The sequence below is a fragment of the Excalfactoria chinensis genome, chromosome Z (genome assembly GCF_039878825.1).
Source record: "Excalfactoria chinensis isolate bCotChi1 chromosome Z, bCotChi1.hap2, whole genome shotgun sequence".
In the NCBI taxonomy this organism is placed as follows: Eukaryota; Metazoa; Chordata; class Aves; order Galliformes; family Phasianidae; genus Excalfactoria; species Excalfactoria chinensis.
The window spans coordinates 65,040,992-65,064,073 of record NC_092857.1 but is presented as its reverse complement, the minus strand read 5'-3'; positions in this window follow the sequence as shown (position 1 = coordinate 65,064,073).

Here is a 23,082-nt window from a genome sequence, read left to right as displayed (position 1 = left end):
TTGCAGTGACAGCTACTGCTTAGCCCCATTACACCAGAAGAAATGCAGATACACTAAGACAGATTTATCCACAACCTTAATTCTAACCCTCTTGCCTTTTTAATTAATTTTCCAATTAATTGGATGCTGATCACCTTGCCTGATTCATCATAAAGGGCATTCTACACCTTTCAGGAGGCTAATTCAGAGTGCAGGCCAGTCACTACTGGAAACAGAAGCTTCTGTACAGTGTTAACGGGCAGAAGGATGCATTCAACTTCTCTGCAGTTATTATGGGACCTTCTATGTCATGTTCTCACAATTTCAGCAATATTTCAACAAGGAAATGTAAATGCCCACTCAAAGGTAGATATTAATATATACAAAGAAAACAGAAAAGCTTCAGGAGGATAGAAAACACAGGAAAATCAGAAATACACAATAAAAAATACAGTATATACTGTATATAAAAATATATATGGTATTATATGATACAGCATGCTTTGCTGTGCTTCACTGTCTGTCACATACTATTGTCTATATATGGTACCTTATATTCATAACAATTAGTGCAAAGATATATTGTATATATGTACATATGTGTTATTTATTTAATGTATTTGTGTAACACCAACACAGAGCACATGGAACATACAATCAATGGGAGGAGTCTGCAGTTGAACAAGGAGCCAGGAACAGGATTCAAAAACATGTGCAGACTTCTTAGGGCTTATTTGAATTTAAAATGAGTGAATATCTGCACCTGATACTAAACTCAGACTGCCTATCGAAGTTTGTTTTAAGGCAGAGCTTGAAGGTAATTTCTCCTATTTTCCTTTGTGAGTCACTGTATAAAATGTATGGAGTAATTAGCTAAAAGGTGCCATAAACAAAACGTTTCTAAAGAAAAGAAACAAACACAGAAAACAGATGCCAGGCAACGGTTTAGCTATGCAACATGTTACAAATGAGAGCAAATCCTGAATCCTAAAATAAAAAGCCTTACTGAGTAATGCAAGGCTAAGTGGGATGAGGTGATAATTAGCAGCATGACTTTCAGCTGTTCAGAATATAAGATTAGAAAAAGTATATTTTTCAAAGTGACAGCAATGTGAATATTTGCCAGTGAATAATTCACTTTCTAAACATTAGAAAAGAAAGTCATTCATTATTTTCAATGAAAAACTTCACAGATATTTCCACTATACCGTAATGCATGTATTTAATAGCAGAGCTATTGTACTAAGCTATTGTAGAAAAAACTCCTGCCAACCTGAGCTAATGGCCTGGAACGATATGCACAATGGAACACAGTGTAATGTTCTTTATCTGTTCTTGTGTATTTCAGGCAAAACAAATATTTTAGCTTTTAGTACTTATTTATTTATTTATTTATTTTTGTCTGGTACAATTTTTGCCTATTTTTTGCAGATAACTAGTTTTATGAAGAAAGCAAACCCAGTGCTTTCACAGCAAAAATGTCCTGACTTTGAAGCCCAGATTTGAACATTGTTAGCCTTAAGATATCATGGCCTGAGAATAAGCTCAATACCTAAGACAGGAGCCAGAATGATGGGTACAAGTATGCTAGTCAGAACAAACTTTACAAGACGGGTAGGGAACTAAATCTTTCCATAATATGCACTTCTCTGTACTATTTATGCATACTTCTGATTCACAAAGTTATGAACTACAAGTTTACAGAAATGAACGTTGCATATTAATATCAGCTGAATTTGGTGACTAAGAGTGACTATTAAAAAGAGAGAAGAAAAACATGCTAGATTGAACTAGATTGAATTACCTCTAAGGAGAAGACTTTCAGATTGGGATTTGTAAAATGAAATAAGGAAGAGAGCCATCTGATGAATGGACAAAGATGAATTTCTGAAGTCAGACAGAAACTGTCTCACTCCAACTTATAGGAGGGAGGCAAGGTTTTCTGATATATTATACCAGGCATGAGATTAAGAAACAATGGTTCAAATGTTGGTCCGACCAGTTTATTACAAATCCTAGCTGTTTAGGGAGATGGGGAAGGGAAGGTGGGCAATAGGAAAGGTAGGAAATATAAGCAAAGAATGTCTGTAGAGAGCAAAAGAGATATTCACCACCATGGGTCCAGCAAGGTACACAGTAGGTCCGCTGATCTCAGCAATGGGAGAAAGCCAGGAAGCTCTGCAGCAAGCCGGCCTCAGGGGTTCTTCCAAAGAGGTTTTCCCCTCAGGGAATTCTCCATCAAAGGTGTCCTTGGGAGTTTGTCTCCAAAGTCCCTAGTTTAGTGAGGGCCTTTTATCCCCCACTTCTATGTTGTTTCTTCTTCTTTTCTCTCTCTTTAGTGCGACATACCTGGCCCAACAGATAAGCCAGGGAGTGGTGCCTTCGTTGCCATGCACAAGCATTATCACCTTTCACAGTGGTCTGCTCCTTCAAGCAGCACCCCTGGAAAAAGACTGCTTGTCCTGCTTCTGCTTATCTTTACAATCATAAGCAGAGGTACTGTGGCATGGTGACACCCACCATTCACCCTCCTAGATAATGAACAGTTGTCAGTCAGAGTCTTATCATCAGAAAGGCCTCATGAAGCAAGCTTTGAGACAAATAAGAAACAGTTTTGTCTTTCATGCTTAAGAGTGAGAACAGTGCAAAGGTTTTGCCTCCTCAGACACTTCTGCAAACAGATGAGGGTGCAACAACATGCACAACACTGCAGGAAGTCTGGAAACACAGAAGGACGAAAAATGTATTAGGATATTAAACTGACAGGCTCAGATATTAAATATATAAATATATCAAATATAAATAAATTATATACATAAATAAATTAAGTATAAATGAATGAACACAAACAAAGCTCTGCATTTTACTGGGCTCTGATGGAGTACCCCCTAAGGAAGTGAGTTGCTGCTTTCTGGGAGACCCATCTTCCTGAGTCCACAGAAGATGCCTGCAGCTTTCAGTCTGTAATTAAAACTCCAAATTGGACCCATCATCTGCAGAAGGAACTCAAGCTTCAGAGAGCAGAAGAAGAGCTACATCCACCTAGTAGGAGGTGTCCCTGACTATAGTGGGGGGTTGGAAATAAATGATCTACGAGGTCCCTTCCAACCCAAACCATTCTGTGATTCTACGATTCAAGGATGTTTACTATTTTGTTCCTGATACAAAAGAATAATTTCATAGAATCACAGAATCACCAAGTAATTAAAACCGGAGAAGACTTCCAAGATCATGTAGCACAGTTGTTTATCAACACTTTATCTAGGCTGTGATTAGAATAAGTCTGATTACAGCAAGAAGTAGAGGAAGAATAATGCAGGTACATTCCTGGGCAGCAAATATATGCAGAGATTAGAGTGTAAATCTTCTGTCTATTAAATAAGTAAGTAAATAGGTAAATAAAAGGTTTACCAAAAATTGTTTGTTTGTTTGTTTCCTGCTTAGGAAGGTGAAGCCATCAAAGAAAACGGAAAAAAAATAAGAAACAAAATGAGATCCAACAATTCTAAGTAATATTTCCAGCCAGCTGCTGACACACCTAGACTAGAAATGAAACCCTTATCTTTGAAATAAGATTTCTGTTCTTGATCAACACACCTAATTTGCAGTCCCTGCACTATTTAATTTTTGGCACACCTAGGATGTCTACCACAGCCTTTCAAACACTGTCCTCACATTAGTATTATTGGGAGGAGGGAGTAAAGCAGTCATTGTGATATCCATCTGAGGTCTTTCATGAAGAGGTTAGCTGTATAAACACGCTATGCCATGACATAAAGCCAAAGCTAGCAATTATTAAAGTTAGGAAGGGGTTGCCTAATACGATATAAGGAGAAGAAAAGCTCTGAACTTAATACCAGAAATAAACAAAATTTCTACTTGATTTTACACTTTCCTGCACACCTCTAAGATCCTGCCTACATAGCTGCAGTGACTCTGGTAATGACACAAGAAAACGCAAGTACCACCTCCTGAGAGCCAACAAACTGTCAATGATTTAGGGCTGGAAAAGCTGCTTGTTCTCTGGGGCACTGGTTAGGTGCACAGTGCTCTGAGGAGAGGCACTCAGAGCACTCAGGATAGAAGTTAATGGCCTTCAGTTGTGCCAGGGGAGGTTTCTGTTGGATATCAGGAGAAATTTCTTCTCAGAAAGAGAGATCAAACATTGGGACAGGCTGCCCAGGTCACCATCCCTGGAGATGTTCTAGAAAAGTACAGCTATGGCACCAAAGGACATCACTGGCATGGGGCATGAATGATGGTTGGACTAGGTGGCCTCAGAGGTCTTTTCCAGCTTTAATAATTCTAGGAAATCATGTGGGCAAAATTTTTCCTACTGTGATAATTATGTGATCTGCTCATGCCATCTCTTGAAAGCTTTGCTGGCCTTTCAATTTACTAAGACAATATCCAAGTTTTATTTATTGCAGCTTCTGCATTTGACATATCATTTAGGTGCTGGTAGGCTTCATGAGAAGAAACTCATTTTCAGTTGTTTTAAGTGATACCCAAGAACTGACTGTTCTCAAGACTTGCTCTCATCTGATGATGAGGAAAAGAACCATATACATTTCCTAAACCAATTCTGTTGGTGGTCACTCAAAGTTGAGGATTTTAAGGCCAGAGGACCAAAAATTAGTATAGGCATTGAACCCAGCATCTCAGGCATACTGAGTGTGCTGCCCATTGCATCCTGTTTTCTTTTAGTTTCTAAGAACCAAAATACAAATCTAGTCCATGTTCAGTTACCATGAATATTATGATACTAAACTGATATTAAACAAATTGTAGGCCTTTGTTAAACAGGAGCCTTACTTCTTTCCTCTTCTTTCCTAAACAAACAGTTAAGAGACAAATCTCTGCCTGTTACATGCAATGTAAGATGGAAATTCTTCTATGTTCACAGACAAGAGAGAATCAGGTAGATTAGTAACACATTTCTAATAAAGATGTCCAGGATTTGTCATGTTTCTGAATTGAACATGGTAAAGGCTATATACATACTTATCTTGATACTGAAACCAAAAGAATCCTGTCTTCAGCAAAGCACAGAGAGCTTCTGGCTTTACGATCTTTACAAGAAAGAAAAGGGAAGAGCTTCTGTTAAAAGGAGAAAATAAATCATGTCTGAGACTGACCGCAGAACAGTACCTCTCTGTTCTTCTCTTGCGTCTCATGGTAAATAGCACTTTTGTTTAATCAAAAAACGTGATCTCCATTTTACAGGTGGAACAACACAAACGCAGAGATGGATCCCCAAATCCTCAGTGATGTTCTAGCCACCCAACTCTGTTTGGTACCTACTGACCCCCAGCACCTGACGATGCTCAACATCCGGAGTAAAATTCACTGTTGAAGATCTCCAGTAGATCAACATCAGAAGCAGAGGCAGGAGTGCAGACCATTCTACCCTGAGGTTCAGCCTGGACGTGCCGTGTTCCCACAAGTAACCAAGATGCTCAAGCAAAGCACGTGCTGTTGTCTCCTGGTGGTCTGTATGGACCGAACGCCTACCAAGCACCACCTCATGGAATAGCCTGACTTTTGCATCACATCCTTATAAAGCTGTGCCCAGCCCTAAACGCACACCCTGATGTTGTCACACAGGTCATCGCTTTGTTACGGGCATCAGGTGGCAAATATCTATGCAGTTCTGTGTCAGGGTTTTCACCTGGAGGAGTAATTAAAATCAGTATGTAAAGTTTTAGCTGTCCTCAGTTTGGAGCAGAAACAGCTGCTGCAGCCACAGGCTGCTTGCTGACTGGGCTGAGCTCAGCAGCAGGAGGGACTCCTGTGTTCTTTTCCTTTCCTTCTGAGCAGTCAGTGACAGCAGTTACTAGGGGCATGGAGAAACAAGAACAGAATGATACAATAAAGCAGAATAAACCAAACATGAGAATAAATCTGTATGGAGAATAGTAACCCTGTAAGAATATGTAACTACGAATATATAATCTTCTCCTTTTTCCTAGACGCTGCATTCCAGAGGGTTTTTCTGCTTGTGCTCATACCAAGATGTGTGTTTGAATACAATGAGAGAAAAAGAGGAAGAACATTTTGAAATGAGGTTGCTTTGTCATTCTGACGAAGAAGAGAGTGAAAATCTGCAGTTAGAGTCAAAATCTGCAGCAGTGAAACCAGCTGACCCATCAGCATCAACAGTGCAGCCTCAAGGTACGCTCATCTTTGCCACCAGCAACCAACAAATTCTCCTCTCACCTCGGTATCTGCTTTCTGTGTGAAAGATGAGGAGTTTGGGACTGCTGTGCATAGGAAATCGAAAGACTTCACTGTGTGGAGGACATTTTAAGATGTTATTCATTGATTGATTGATTCTTATTTGGTAGCTGCCACGATTACAAGGATCTCTTCTCAGCCCCCTGGGCATTTGGATTGCTTTCTGCTACACTCTCTTCGTTCTCTGTTCTAAGTACTTCTCCTGATGCTTCAGCAGAAAGCAAAGCCTTGGCCTGTGTGACAGCTTGCAAGGCTTCCATTGAAAGAAATTCGTAGTTCCTGGAGGCTAACGATCACCATTCCCAGAGCTGTCAGGGTTTTCCTGAGATTGCAGAGAAACTACACTCCATAACTGTGCTTTGGGAATTTCAGCAGGCCCACCTTGTAGCTTTGGACACAACATCAGGAAAAGTCATGAGCAAAAGCTGAACGAGCCCACAAGTAACCCAGAGTCACTTCAATATAGATTTCCTCAAGCTAAATAAGAATTCTGCCGCAGTTTCTCTTTTCCGTGGGAGTGGCACAACTTGCTTACACAAAGTACTGCACACTGCTGCCTCAGATGCCGTTAAGCCGACAGAGCAGAGCACGCCGTTAAGCCATTATGGTGGTAGATCCTCTCCACCTGCTGGCACGGCCCGACCTGGCCCAGCCCGGCCCCTCAGTACTGACCTGGCATCAGTCTGCTATTAACTCTGCATGGGCTGAAAGCTTTTTTAGCTTGGAGAAGGCTCCTCAGAGACTTTATGGTGGCCTTTCAATATTTGAAGGGTGCATATAAATAGGAGGGGGAATGAATAAATGAATAAATAGGAGGGGTGGATAGTGGTAGGAAAAAAGGTAATGTTCTTAAACCGAGACAGGGGAGCTTTATGTTAGATATTAGAATGAAGTTTTTTGCTCTGAGGGAGGTGATGCACTTGAACAGGTTGCCCAAGGAGGTTGTGGATGCCTCATCCTTGGAGGCAATCAAAGCCAGGCTGGGTTTGGCTCTGAGCAGCCTGGCAATCCTGCACATAGCAGAGGGTGGGGGGTGGGGGGGAATTTGAAACTCCGTGATCATTATAGTCTTTTTCAACCCAGCCTATTTTCTGATTTTATGATCCTGTCATTCTGTAATGCTATGATTCCGTCGATGTAAATACATTACTTGCAACTTTTGAACTGAGATGTCTAGAGTTGTAATGAAGAGACTGACTGTGTCTGTTTACCAGACTTTTACAGAAGTCCTGCCTTACCAGAGAAATATCCCTCACTTTGCAGCCACCCCTTGCTCATGTCTGCCATCTTTTTGGCAGTACATTTGTGAACTACTGTTTTCAAGGGTGAAGCACCGGAAGAGTAAAATCCCATCACAAACCCATGAGAACTGCAATCTCTTAGTTTCCCCAGTCACGTATCCCACTGCTTTTGTGGTTTTGTTTCTCTCTTTTTGATTTAAGAAACCACATTAAAAATCAAAGTGAGATTTGTTACTTCAAACACATACTGTTATTATATATTTAATGAGGGCTGCTCTGAAAGTAATGCCTTCTATATTATGCTGTTGGCCCGCAACACTGAAGGTGTCACTTTTGGAGCAGTGGAGTGTGACTACTTTGCACCTGTAAGACGTAGCTATGAAATCAGCGCAGTCTCAAGGTATGCCCATATTTGCCACCAGCAACCAACAAATCCCCCTCTCATCCCAGTAGCTGCTTTGTGTGAAAGACGAAGACAGTCTGGGACTGTAACATACAGGAAATCGAAAGACTTCACTGTGGGGAGGATATTTTAAAATTTTATTGATCGATCGATTGATTGATTCTTATTTGGTAGATGTTACTATTATAAGGATCTTTTCTCAGCCCCCTGGGCATTTGGATTGCTTTCTGCTACACTCTCTTCATTCTCTGGTTGAAAGTACTTCTCCTGATGCTTCAGCAGGAAAGCAAAGACTTGGCCTGTGTGACATCTTGCAAGGCTTTGTGATCCAAGTTTTAATCTAAGTCACCTTCCTAAGGATGGACGGCTTTGCAGGGGCAGAAACAAAGGGCTGCAAATTAGTTCCCTGCAGACTATACTGGCCCCACCCACTGTTCTTCCTTGTCTTATCTTGTACATCAATGGGGTAGTGGCCTCAAAAGACCTTAAAGAAAAGACGATGGGGTCCTTAGGAACATTGTACACCAGTTAAAAGATCTGGTATGTCCTTCAGTGGAACTGCATGCTGTTGCTGACTGTCCAGTCCACCAATGGATCTGTATCCCCATGCAAGGGGACAGCTGTGTAATTGGAAGTTTAATCAGAATAATCTTGTCAAAGGCTGAAAGCAGCAGCACAGTGCTGCGAGCCAGTTCTGTGGTGGTTCTGCCTGCTGCCTTTGACATCTCTGGATTATTCCAGATGTCACAGAACGGACTGCTGGGTGGGCATCATCTCTCAAAGGCTGGAGGGCTGCAACAGAAACAGAGCAGAGATTAAAACCCCCAATCTGCAGAGAGCCACCATCTTCCGCTCCGGACCATGCCAGCCCCACCTATTGCTTTTCCTGGCCAGGAATAACAGGTGGGACTGAGGGGTCAGCTGGAAGCCACTGTTCAGGAGTGCCCCACCTGCCCCAGGAATGCTCCTCTGCCCCTGCAGCATTTCCTTGCAGCAGGGCAAGGCACAGCTGCACACTGCCCAGGCTCTGCTCCCTGCCCCTTGCCCCAGCACACACAGCACTGCCCTCACTCACCTTTGCAGATTACATTCAGCTTTTCTGGACTTTGTCTCCTGGAGTGCTGCACAGCCAGCCCTAGGGAAAAAACTCTCATCAGACCCCCACTCCTCAACACAATCCCATGAGCACAGACCCTGGCCTCACCAGCCCAGCCACTTCCCCTCGCGTGCTGCAGGCAGGGACAGTGCCCAAGGGAAAACCTAAGGAAGGCGACCATCCAGGCATGGGCAGGATGTATCTGGGGGCTGCAGGGCTGTGCCGTGCTGCCAGGGCAGGGCCGAAAGAGGGACCAAGGGGTTGGGCTCACCAATGAATTCAACAGCCTCATATCGCAAAGAGGCCTGAGAACTGTCCAGATAGGGCATGCTCTGCCACAGGTATTCATCCACCCTCCTCCTGTTCTTCTTCAGCTGGAGAAGAACACAAAGGCATGAGGTTTGCAGACTCTTCCCAGCTGCTGGTTCAGCCCCTTCTGCCAGCATCTCCTTCCCCAGCAAGGGGCGAGGGCTCTGTAGTTCTTCTTACCAAACACTCCTTGATCTCCATTTTTTTCTTTCTCTGGGCCAGGCGCTTGAGTGTCTTCCACCTGAGGAACTTTGCACAAGCTATGAGGGTTTCCCTGGAAGCCTGCAGAGCAACAGATGCAGGGAGATGGCACCACAGACTCACATCTCAAGAGTTCAAGTGCTTGCCAAACTTGCCCTTAATTCCCAAACCACCCGAGCTGTCAGCACACCGTTGCCTGCACACTGGACAGGTCTGAAATTTGTACCTCTGCAACGCTTGGGGTCTCATCACTCATTTGAAACAGCAGAGGGAGCAGGCCCCTGTGCACGGTGTTCTTCATGTCTCCCTTTTCACAGAACATCACTGCTTGAAGCATGTCTTTGAAGAGGCGGATGGAACCTTCTCGCACTTCACTTGACGCCTGAGGGAGGACAACAGGTGGAACTCACCAACACACTCTCACTGCTCATGGTGAGCGCAGGTGTGGCTGATGTGAAGGAGGTGCTTGAGACACATTCTGCACACAAGCGACATGCAGTTGTGCAAAGCAGTGCAACAGGTTTCCAGCATGGGGTTGCCTGTGCCTCAGAGTGCTTCTCCAGCCACCCCACCAGGTCAGGGCAGAGCTCCCTGGGCACCAGGACCAGGAAGAGATGGGGCTGGCCCTTGGCAATGCCCCCGAGGCACACAGTGCCTGCTCATCCTCCATCTCCCTGCTATGGCACCTGGGCAGATGCATGGCACTGGTAGCAAAGGAAGCACTTGGCAGTCTGCAGGTAAGCTTTGTCAGAAGATGCTTTGCACAGGTGCCAGGCTGGGCCCCAGTGCAGGGGCTTACACCACTAAATACTAAGCTGTGAGGGACAATGCTGGCTGGGCTGCAGAGCCCAGAGGATATCCAACAAATGCCCAGAGGAGCAAAGAGAGGAGACCAAGCATACATTTGCAGAATTTATCCTTCTGCAGCTGACTTACATGATTGAAAAGAGGCAGGAGCTTCTTAGCCAGATTCACAGCAATGGAAGAGGCCTTTCTCTTCCCCAGATGACTCATCACATTTGTGAAGATCTTCATTGCCTTCAGAACAATGGATGTGTTCGCAAGCGGCAGGGTCTCCATGATATCTGGCAGCAGGTCTCCTATTCTTCTTGCCTGTACAAAACATATAGTTTCTTTTCCATCAAGAGGGCAATGGCCATCCTGGCACAAAAGCTCTGATTACAGAGCACCACATGCTCGCCTTGCTTCCTGGCAGCTACCACAGGAATGGCAGCAGCAAATTCTGGACAGGTGGTGCACTGTTAGGGATGGGGGAGACAGGAGAAGGAGGGCAGGTGAATAAGAACTCTGTGTCCCCTGCTCAGCCTTCCCCTTTTCCAACAGGTCCCCAGGTGACCCATCTGGAAGGGTCCTGGAAATCTGCTCAAACAGCCACTAGGCCACACCATGGCCATCACCCTAACTCCTGACTCTCAGGGAAGGCCAAGGCACAGTGTTGCCCACCGCCCCAGTGCCAGGATGCCAACAGGAGTGTTTCATTTGACAAGGTCCGGCTCACCATCTCAGGTCTCTCTGACATCAGCAAAAGGCCTTTGAGCACCAGCCAGAGTATTGGCAAGCTTTTAACCTTCAGAAGTGTCTGAAGCAGTTCTGGCTTACACAGCTCCTGCAGGTTCTCTTCAGTGGGATGCATCACCTGAAACGAACACAGCAGTGAGAGGCAGGCAGAGGCAGCAGGTCTCTCTGCACCCTGCAGCTCCTGGCTCCTCCTGCAGCTCAGGCAGGGCACCAGAGATGCACGACCTGGCCTAGGGCAGCTCTGCCTTTGGAGGGCCCCATGGTCCCTCTGTGCCCCAAGCCCAGCTCAATATGGGATGGTTTTTTGACTTCCTCTTGCCCTCTGACCCCCTATCCCTCTTGCTGTCACACCTTCGAGGAGCGATTGACCAGCAGGAGCTGGCACAAAAATGCCACCAGATGTTGGTGGCCATGAGCTCTTCCTCTCCCTGGCCCTACTGCCTGCTCAGCCTGTGCGACACCCTCCCTCTCCCTGGCCCCAAGCATGGCCCCAGTTCTGCTCTGCCCTGCCCTGGTTTTCCAGTCTTGGGAGTAAGGCAGGGGGAAGGCAGGGAGCTAGGCAGAGAGAGCCCTGAAGAAGAGCATGATGCCTTGTCTGGTAACTCACAGCCAGGAGAAGGAAACTCAGACTCGTTTTGGTGACATTCAAGATCCCACACAGCTTTCGGCTCTGGACAACACTGAACAGTTCAGCCAAGAAGCACTCTGAAGTCACTGCCAGCGAAAGCAATCTCTTCCAGATGTCCAGGGTGGTACTACAAAGAGCAATGCTGTGTCAGCAGGGCTGCCTCAGACTAGCAGAAACACTAAGTCATGGCCTGAAATGGCAACTAAGCAGCTGGTGGAAGGCAGGGCAAACCCAGAGGAGCTCAGGTGTAAGAAATGCACCTGAGTCACCGGAAGGGGGGGAGTCAGGATCCATCCTTTCCCAGACCTCATTTAAGGGGTAGCAGTGGAAGCAAGGTAGCAGTGGAAGCAAGGGTATCTCTGAAGATCCCTGTGAACCTCAGGTCTTCCAAAGTTAAGCAGTTATTTTTTTTTTCTTTTGTTTCTGCATCCATGGCTACTGCACATGAGCTTATCCTTGCTTGCTGCAGTATGAGAACCTGCTAACCCACTGTCATTGCTGTGTTTGCCATCACATTACAATCTTACACTCAGTCACAGCACCATGGCTCAGGCAGGCCCAGCAGGACCCAGGCTGTGCTGCAGCCCTTGCTCTGCCACCCTCTGTGCTTGGAAGGCCTGGAGGCCCAGTCTGGGCAAGAAGTAGGGGCGGGCTGAGATGGCCTTCCCCAAGGGGCAGGGCAGGAGCCTGATGGGGGTTCTGGGCTGCCATGGTTGATATTGGCTGCTGCAGCCCTGAGCATCCCACCATCACTGGAAAGCACAGTGGGATGAAGGGCCTGCTCCTCGGGATGTCCTGCAGCTTTCCTTGGCTCTGGCAGCAGGAACATCTCTGAGCCCTGCTCTTGTCATGGAACAAACATGCTGGCTGTCAGGGCTGGTACCTGTCACGCTGGGGAAGGTCAGTCAGCACGCTCATCAGCACATCCCTGGGAAACTCGAGGGCCAGTACATCCAGCACCGAGAAGAGGGTCTGCTGTACTGATGCGGCGTTGTTTCGCAGGTTTCTCTGGATGAACCCCAGAATCTCTGGCACCTGGAGGGAGGACAGAAGGAGAATACTGCTGCTGTACTGCAGCCATTTGCCACACTACCACTATTATTACTGCCCTTCCCACAGCTCTTTGCTGCCTATAAATGACTTTGGATGCCCAAGAGATGTGAAGAGTAGGTCAGGACACAGCAATCCAGCCTGAGACTACTTACATCTGTCAGCCAGGTGGCAGGATCTCTCAGAATCCCATCCAGCTTCATGTTGGCCCACTCCTTATTTTCTGTGCTGGACTCTTCCATGATCTGGAGGATCATGCAGGTGATGTCTCTCCACTGACTAGGCTGGACAAATTTTGCAAACGGCTATGGCAAGAAGGAAGGAATGGAGGGAAGACACGTCAAACTGAGTGAGAGAGCAGGACATGGAATGGGAGGACCAGAGGAAAAGGAAAGATGAAGACCGTTGCTTCAGGGTAAATGCACGTCAAAGTCTTGTCTCCCATCTGTGCCCAAGCTTGTCTCACAGGTACTCCTGAGCCATAGGCTGCTCTAGGAAACAGGGAAGTGGAGACAGCCTGGTGAAAGCTCCTGACTCCTTACCTCCTGACAGGAATTGCTGGCAATGAAACTGCTGAGATTCCAGAGCCGTTCCATGGCCCTTTCTTGTACAATTTTGTTCTGGGTGTTGGTGAAGTGTAACAGCACCTGTGAGGAGAGAAGCTGCTGATGCCCACTCCAGCAGAAGCAGTACTGCTGAGACCCTGGCTGGAATCATTGCATCCATCCAGGCTTTCCCTGAGCTGGAGCCAAGCCCTTCATGGGGCTACTGTCACTGATATCACTTGTAGGCTCCTGCTGCTGCTTATGTTGTTCCTATGCAGAAGGCTCTAATTCTGTCAAAGAGAACTCTGGGGACAGAACTGTGCAATAGACAGACCTCCAAGATATTCCACAGCTTCTCAGTGCTGGAGGTAAGCTGGTTGACCACCAACATCTGCAGCATGTTGTCCATGGCGTGCAGGGTCTGTAAAGAGAATGACAAATTGCGGAAGTCCTTCAGAAAGCCCTCTCATCCCAAGAAAATTGCTGTGAATCCCTTTGAAGACCAAGGAAGGACACCTGCAGATGCATGCACAGCATGGGAGAGGTCCTATGGCTGCAAAGCTGCTGTGAGCAGACCAGGCTGTGAGCACTGGGTGTTGCCAGGCCTGTGGCAAGAGTGAGAGGGAAGGGAAAGGGAAAGATGTGTGGGGGGAAGTGAGGCCATGACCCTGCCTGCAAGGATTGTTAGTAGTATCTGCACATGAATAATTCAGAGGCATGGGATCTCCAATAGTTTGCCCAGTACATACGTGATTGTAGAGGCAAATGTTCAAGTCCTCTCTTGGTGGAAGGTAGAAGACGGTTTTGAAGCAGGCATTTAAAAGATCTCTTATTTCATCCTGCTCAATTGCCTTCGCTCTGCTGCAAACAGAGAGACCTTGTGTTGGAGCAGTGCCTGGATTCTGGGGCAGGGGTGGAACAGGTCCTCCCCTGGGCAGGGCTCCCTGGGAGGGATGGGGAGCCCAGCTGGGAGGCACTTCCTCCACAGGGCTGGCCCAGGAGGGAGGACAGTCCTGGTGCCTCCTGCTTTGGGTGAAGAGCCGAGACCCTGCAGGGAGCTTCAGGGCTTCCTCCAGCATCTGGAGAAGCCCAGAGAAGGGGAGAGCTGAGGGCCTCCCTGCCTACATGGAGGATACCTCCTGGCTACGGTCATGGCTGCCAGAATTATACCCTAGGGATGTGGTGGCAAAACCAGGGGCTGGGCTGGTACCTCAAGTTGGTGATTGCAAGCATGGCCTGGTACCGCACTGCTGTACGAAGCTGGTCCACAGGCTCATTCTCCAGCAGCTCCTGCAGTGCAGAAATGGGACCTCATGCTGGTCAGCAGGGCCACAGGAGCCCCAGTGCCTCCCACCCAGGACCAGAACGCAGAGGTACCCTGCATCCCACTGCAGAGATCTCAGTGGTACCCACAGTCCCCCTGCCCACCCAGCCTATAAGGGTGCCAGTCACTGGGTGTCTCTGCCCCCTCCCACAACCCCTTATATTGTCCCCTCACCTTGATTTCCTCTGCCAAGTTATTTTCATGGCAGAAAACAGACAGGCTCTCACATGAGTCCTTGTTATTGCGGACTCTGCAGATGGTGCAGATGCTCTCCAGGAACACCATCTTCAGCATCTCGTCCTGGTGACCACAGAGAGACAAGGAGGGAGCATGAGCTGGGGGAGCTGTGTCCAGCAGGCCCAGAGCATTGCTGGGTTTGGAGTAGTGCGGGACGCTTGGAGGGCTGCAGTGTCCAGCCAGCATCCCTCCCACAGCCTGAAGACAGAGCCAGAGGGATCATCTGGGGTTGCCAGCACCTCTGAGTTTACCTTTTCTGTACTCCTGAGGTACTGCTCTATGTTATCCATGGCCTCCTCCTTTTCAGAGACAGCCATGGAATCACCACCTAATCAAGGAAGAGAGAGAGCAGTGCTGTAGAGGGGCCAAAGGCAGGTGCGAGCAGAGGAAGGAGCTCTGGCCTCTCCAGCCCTGGGCTCACTCCCCTGGCACAGTCTGCCTGTGCCTGTCAGGACAAGGGGCCCTGGTGTCGAGCAGGGGGCACTCACAGCCCCAGCCCTGCCCACCCTGCTGGGGACCCTCACTCACCTCTATGCAGAGGCTGCACCTCAGTCAACTCGCAGGGCTCCGGTGGAGATCTTTTCTCCTGGGGAGCCCCACGCTCCTCCCAAGCCACCTTGGGGTGTTTAGGAGGTTTCCTCTCCATCCCATGGGATGAAGGCTTGAGGGTGGGGATGGGGCAGCCGCGGGGCTGCCAAGGGAAATGCAAAAGGACTTGGGCTGCGCTCGGGGGCTCTTCGCCAGACCCGCACACTCCTGCCCTGTCTCCTCGCTGTCCTGACGGACACTGCAGGCCGCCTGCTGTTGGTGTCAGCTATGCCTGGGTGTCACAGAGATGGGTCACGAAGGGCCCCACTGTGACCCACTGCCCCACCTGGGCAGGGCTGGTTCCAGAACCCGGTTGGAATGGCTGTAAGAGTCCATGCTTTCGCACTATTGCCTCAAAGTTTGCTGAGAATGGACAAGTCCAAGTAAGTCCCGGGCAAGGGTTGACAAATCCTTTGTTGGAGGGACACAGATGGACAAGGCCAGGGGCAACGAGAGAGAGAGATAAGCTGCAGATGAGTGGCCATGGTCTTTTGTGTGGGCTTATTTCCAGGAAGATGGCCATCTCTGGGGGTGCTGCACCTGACTCACCCAAGCAGCCAGGAATGTTAGGTAGGTAGGAGAAAGGAGAATAAAAGAGAGATCAGCAATCATGAAGTTAGGTTTTCTGACATCAGATTCCTCACTACCTGACACCTGCATGCTGAAGAAGATGCCTGCATGCTGAAGCACATGATAGGTATCTGGATTCAGATCCCTTGCTGCTGCCATACTACTGCCAACGGACTTTCCTGGGCCCGCTCCGTGAGACCGTGCTGCTTCCTCCACCACCTGCTCTGTGCTGACTGGCTTGCTGCTTGTGTCCAGTCACTCTGTCGCAGCTCCCTTCTGCTGCTGCTCTCCCCTTTGCTTTTGCCTTGGACCAACAGAACACCATGTGCCGGGATGCTGCTGCATCCAGGTGGTGACTATCCCCACTTTATGCAATTCTTGCTTTCTTCCTACCTTTCTTATTGCCCACTTTCCCCTCTCCATCACCCTAATTCTTAGTAGTCGCTACTCTCCCTTCCCCATTTTCTTGGCTGGTTATTATTTGTAATAAACTGGTCAGACCAACATTTGAACTGTTGTTTCTTAATCGCATGCCGGGCATAATATATCAAAGAGCCTTGCTTCCCTCCTATAAATTGGAGTGAGACAGTGGCGCAGACCAAACTTCTCAGCCCCATATGGAGCTGTTGAAAGGTGAGTGGGTTTTACTAATAACTCCCTGACTTTCTAGCTGCTGAATTAGCCTATGGATGGGGAGCAAGGAATCCCTATTAGTACGGTACTGTCATCTGTGTACCATTTTCGTGGCAATGGGTACCCGTTGTTCTTCCACCTGTAGTAACCTCACAGCAGATGGTTCCTCTGATAGGCCAGGCAAAACAGACAGCTGCTTAATGTTGTCTGTACCTACAGCAGCTATTCCAAAAGCCCGTCAGTATCCTTTGGGGTCCTTGAAATATCCCCTTTTTAGGTAGTCTATCCCAAGTATGCAGGGAGCCCCCTGGCCAGTCACTATACGATGTTTCTGCCATTCTCTACTGGTGAGCCTTACCTTGGCCTCCAACACAGATAACTCCTGAGAACCCCCAGTCACTCCATGTGTATGGATCAGTTCTGTCCCTTTATAACTTGAGGGTATCAGAGTGCACGGTGCACCAGTATCCACCAGTGCCTTATATCTCTGTGGTTCTGATGTGCCAGGCCATTGAATCCACACAGTCCAATACATTCTATTATCCCTCTCCCCCCCTGGCTGATGGCAGGGCCCCTCAATTGGTTACCTGCAGCGGCAGAGGGAATTTCAGTAGCGGTTGACCTCTCTTGTAATTCTCTCACTCGTGCTCATAGTGCATAAGTGGGTTCGTCGTGCCACCTCCTCATATCCTCCCCATGCTCACGTAGGTAGTTCCACAGGGCACCACACGACATAGGCTCACTGTGGTCATTCACTCGAGCAGGCGGGCGTTTGCGTCTGATGGCTGAGACTGCCACAGATTCACTGTGATTCCTTGCCGCGGACCAGTTCTTCAGCATGCTGTCTTGTTTCCTCTCCATTTGGTCCAGTCTCTCTGCCATTCGGCAGATGGCTGCAATGGAGGCACAGGATGGCGCTAGTGTGCCTTCTGTATTTTGAAGTGCAAGGATCAGCTAGAAAATTGGAGGTCTTCAATCCAGCTCTTCATACCTGCTGACGGTCGTTAATAGTATACTGGAATATCTCTCTGGTGCTGATCGTATGAGCTTCTTCCATATTTCAGGAGTGCTGCTCACCTTCTCTGGGTCATGGCCATTGTGTGAGTCCTTAGGGACAAAAACACAGTGGAGCAGAACAAGGAAGCCACAGGTTTCAGTAACACAGAGTGATCTTCAGATCCTGCTGATGTGAGTTGGCCAGTTTTTTTCTGAGGAAAACCAGTCCTAAGGGATCGGTCCAGTTCCCAGCAGCTGTCACGTAGACTTTTGAAGACATTTACTTTCACAACCACATCAGGTGTTCCACACCCATCATATCTCTCCATATTTGATTTTTCCATTCTTTTTCCTTGATTTTCCAATGAGACGGAAAGAGAAGTAATCCATTATACACCTTGGTGGAAACTCACAGTAACTGACAACGCCACAGAGTGGGTAAGCAGCGTCTCCTTCCTTAGCTTTGAGTTCAACTACAAGCAGTTGAATGGAACAGCAATTTAACACAGGCCTGCACATAAAGGTATAACCAGGTGACATCGATCATCAAAATTTCTTATTAGAGGCATCACTTTTTAAAACATCTTCTTGTGTGACAGTGTCTTTGCGTGGCAGGCTTTGACTTTTTGTGGATGGAGATTTTACACGTCAGTAAGCTCAAATTTGGTGGATAAAAAAAGATTCTGGCACTCAGGAAATAAAGAACTGAGAAAAGCTTGCTATGGCATCCTCTCTCATGAAAAAAAGCAAATAATGGTCATCTAGTTTTCAAACAGACTGCCCAAAAATATGAAAACTTGTCCCAACCTAGGCATGTTCCAATCCCAAGAACCAGAGTTTATGTATGTTCTGCAAAGCTACCAGCTCTTCACTTGAAATCTTTTATTATTCTCTTGTACTCATTTGGTGGCTTTATAAGGCTTCTTATGGGTATCAGTATTGATAGTTCAGTTTGACTTATTTCTGTCTCTGTATGAAGGACGGTGAAGACAGATATAAAAGCTGACTTAACTGCATTGTGGAAGTCTTGCCCAGGTGGCACCAAGAAAAAGCCAAATCTCTAAAAGAATTCCCCAGATGGATACTGTCTAGAGATTGTAAAACAAAAGAGGAAAAAGAAAATTATCTTTACCGGAACATTTATACAGTAGGCTCAGAGCTTTAGTTGTCTTGTCAGCTTTTTTAAACCATTCCTGACCAAAAGGAAATAAATAAATAAATAAATAAATAGTAACTGACATGCTGCATTAATGGCTGAGTTAAAACTTTTAACTTGTTGATGTTAGAAAACTACCAGAAAGGTAAATGTGGGGGAAGATGTAACTGTGAGCTTACCAGACTCTTTGATAAACCTTATCACTGTGAAACCACGGAAGACCAGAGTGTGAGACAAGAGCAAGCAGTGTCTGTTTGCATCTATGGGTAGACAGGAGGTTCCACTGATATGCATCGTTAATCCTGTTACTCTTAAGAAACCTTTCATCCTTTATCACTGTAGTTTGGGAGAAGCTGGGACCAATTAACTGATTAGAGGAACTGTTAGAGGAACGGGAATGTCTTGCTTGTAAGTGAATGGTATATAAGATGTGTGAAACAAGTAAAGACACACTGTTCTGATGCTACAAGGAGCTAAGAGAGCTTTCTAACTCGACTGAGCACCAACATGCTCCCTCTACTCCTCTTCCATGATTTGAGAATCCGCTGTCTGCTTCTCTTCCACGATTTGGTTATCTGCCGTCTGCTCCTCTGTGTTCACAGAATCACAGAGGTCATATGGATTGTATGAGAAAAATGATGTTTGCAAGCATTTGTTGCCTTAAGTATCACAGAATCACAGAATCACAGAATTGTAGGGGTTGGAAGGGACCTCTAGAGATCATCCAGTCCAACCCCCCTGCCATAGCAGGCTCTCTACACCACATCGCAGAGGTAGGCATCCAGGCGGGTCTTGAATATCTCCAGAGAAGGAGACTCCACCACCTCCCTGGGCAGCCTGTTCCAGTGCTCTGTCACCCTCACCGTAAAGAAGTTCTTGTGCACATTCGTGCGGAACTTCCTATGCTGAAGTTTCAGCCCATTTCCCCTAGTCCTGTCCCCACGCACTACTGAAAAGAGACCAGCCTCGCCACTATGGCTCCCACACTTCAGGTATTTATAAACATGGATCAAGTCCCCTCTCAGCCTTCTTTTGTCAAGGCTAAACAGATCCAGTTCACTTAGTCTCACCTCACAGGGGAGATGCTCCAGGCCCTTCTCCATCCTTGTGGCCCTCCGCTGGACTCTTTCCAAGAGATCCCTGTCTCTTTTGTAGTGGGGAGCCCAGAACTGGACACAGTATTCCAGATGAGGCCTCACCAGGGCAGAGTAGAGGGGGAGGATCACCTCCCTCGACCTGCTGGCCACTCTCTTTTTTATGCACCCCAGGATGCCATTGGCCTTTTTGGCTACAAGGGCACGCTGCTGGCTCATGGCCAACCTGTCGTCCACCAGGACGCCCAGGTCGCTCTCAGCAGAGCTCCTCTCCATCAGGTCTTCCCCCAGCCTGTACTGGTGCATGCAATTATTTCTTCCTAGATGCAAGACTCTACACTTGCTTTTGTTAAACCTCATCTGGTTTCTTACTGCCCAGCTCTCCAGCCTGTCCAGGTCTCGCTGAATGGCAGCACAGCCTTCAGGCATGTCAGCCAATCCTCCCAACTTCGTGTCATCAGCAAACTTGCTGAGGGTGGTCACTATCCCCTCATCAAGGTCGTTGATGAAGATGTTGAACAAGACCAGACCCAGCAGAGACCCCTGGGGGACGCCGCTAGTCAAACGCCTCCAGCCAGACACCGCACTGCCAACGACAACCCTCTGCACTCTGCCAGTCAGCCAATTCTCAATCCACTTCACTGTCCACTCATCTATCCCATACTTCCTCAGCTTTGTTATAAGGATGCCATGGGGGACAGTATCAAAAGCCTTACTGAAATCAAGGTAGGCTATATCTACCGCTCTCCTCCCATCCACCCAGCTAGTGACATCTTCATAAAAGGCCACCAGGTTGGTCGAGCACGACCTCCCCTTGGTGAACCCATGCTGAGTACTCCTGATAACCTCCTTTTCTCCCAGCTGTCTGGAGATGGCATCCAGCACAGTTCCACCACCTTCCCTGGGACACTTGCTCCTTGGTCATACATGAGCCCATGGTTTCTTGCCACTCACTCCAAGCCACCTCAGGTTTGTCGGGGCTTGCCAATGGTCTTTATAGTATCTGCTCACACCCATACTAGGTGTACAAGCTAGACGTCTTGTGATCATGCCAAGAGGGTCTGTCTGGCAGGAATAATTACAATCTTTCAGTTTTCTCCCTCTGTGTCTGCTGAACTGTTTTCACCTCTGAAGGTCTTTTGCTAGTCTGAGCAAGAATGTCTTTATTTTCTCCCAGTAATATACACATTAAAGGAACTGAAGTAAGGGACCTGGAGAAATTAATTGAGGGAGCTTGGAAATTATATAGAAAGAGGTGTCATAGTTTTGTGGTGTTGCTGTCAACTGTAATGAAAGAATTAGGAAGAACGATAGCAGCAGTGCTAGAGCAGGACCTGAAGATCCCAGGATGAGTTTTGCCCCCAGTGGACTGAATGCAACGTGTACACAGCAGGGTAAAGATGTTTTCTGTAGATACTGGTACGTCTCCCTCTGTACTGCATCAAGAATTACTACCCATCGATGATTTTTGTAACAATAGTAGGAGTGTTCAACAAGAAAAAGCTTACCAATTTAATAAAAAAGGGGGCTAAGGGTAAAGCAAGTAACAATGGGAATAAGTGACTATAGCTGTATATAACATTCTGTGAGTGGTTTGTATTGTAGAGAGATCTAATTTAGTGGTTTGTTCTGTTTTGTGAGCAGGTGTTCCACCTGGGCTCTGTATCATGCACTGGCCATGCAGATGTGGAGTACAAGTGGAAAAAACCTTGCAGTCTCTAGCAAGAATAAAAACAGGAGAGAATCTGTGATGGGTGAGAAAGGCAGAGTGCACTTTGAAGCAGGGGACGCCCTGCCGGAACTGCCTATCACATTCACCACTGTCATGTTCCTTCTCTCTCCTTTCTGTGGTTTAGCCATCTCTTAGTTGTCAATAACTAATAATGCATTAGCTTATAAATTTCCATTGCCCACTTACGGAGTTGTCTAACCTGTATGAGTGCGTATACATTGACTGAATAATTTCGGACCTTTACATGTAACTCTTATGTTTAGTGCATCATCAATCAAGGATTTGATTGAATGTTGATGATTATGCTATTAATATAATTAGTGCTATTGTTTTATAGTGTGATAATTGCTTGCTCATAAACAAAAGAAGGGGAAAGTTGTAAGGGAGGATGAAAAGCTAAAAAAAAGGAAACTTGTGCATGTATGTCAGTTTGTAAGAAACTATTTGGATCATTCATACCTGAGTCCAAACAAGGACCCAGCTGGACTAAGAGTGCTGGATCTCACACTGCATAGAAGCCAAAAGAAAGATCACTCTGGAAGAAGTGCTACACTGAAAAAAGTAATCCTGTGTGCAGACATGCTTTTCTCTGGATGAAAGTACGGGTCCAACATGGGTGGAATATATTTGGAGGTCTCTGTAGAGGTTTTGTGGGATGGATACAAAATCTGCTAAAATTAAGGTTAGTTTGTCTTATTACTTTTCTCTGTGTTTTAGTTTGTGTTCCATGTTCGTTGCAGTGTATACAAAAAAATGATACAGTATGCTTTGAACCGTGCATTTACTATCAATAAAGAAGGAGGAGATGTGACTGAGCACTGACAGGTAACAGCTTCTGTCTTTGTTAATTTCAGATTCTTCTGACGAAGTGTAGGGAAATGCCTTATTGGACTGCAGTGTTCCCAGTTATTTGACAGTGTATTGTCAGCTAATCAGAAATAAGGGCACAGAACTGTATCTTCTGTGTGAAAGTTGCCATTTATTCACATCTTTACAATTCAGAAATAAAAGCCTTGGAGCTCACAAGCCTGTGAGCAAATCAGCTGCTGAGCTGACAGCAAGTCTTCGTCTGCCTCTGTCCTGCTGCGGCCATCTCCAGCCTCACAGCAGAAGCACGGGAGGCTGAGCGGTCCAGCTGCTCTCAGGCCCACTTCCAAAGCTATCTGGGTAAGCAGGCACACACATCCCTCCTGCTGAGGAGTTTGGTCTGCGCCATTTCAAACAGGTTCTGGAACCAGCCCCGCCCGGGCAGGGCAGCAGGTCACAGTGGGGCCCTTTGTGACCCATCTCTGTGACACCCAGGCATAGCTGGCACCGACAGCAGGTGGCCTGCAGTGTCCGTCAGGACAGCGAGGAGACAGGGCAGGAGTGTGCGGGTCTGGCGAAGAGCCCCCGAGCGCAGCCCCAGTCGTTTCGCATTTCCCTTGGCAGCCCCGCGGCTGCCCCATCCCCACCCTCAAGCCTTCATCCCACGGGATGGAGAGGAAACCTCCTAAACACCCCAAGGTGGCCTGGGAGGAGCGT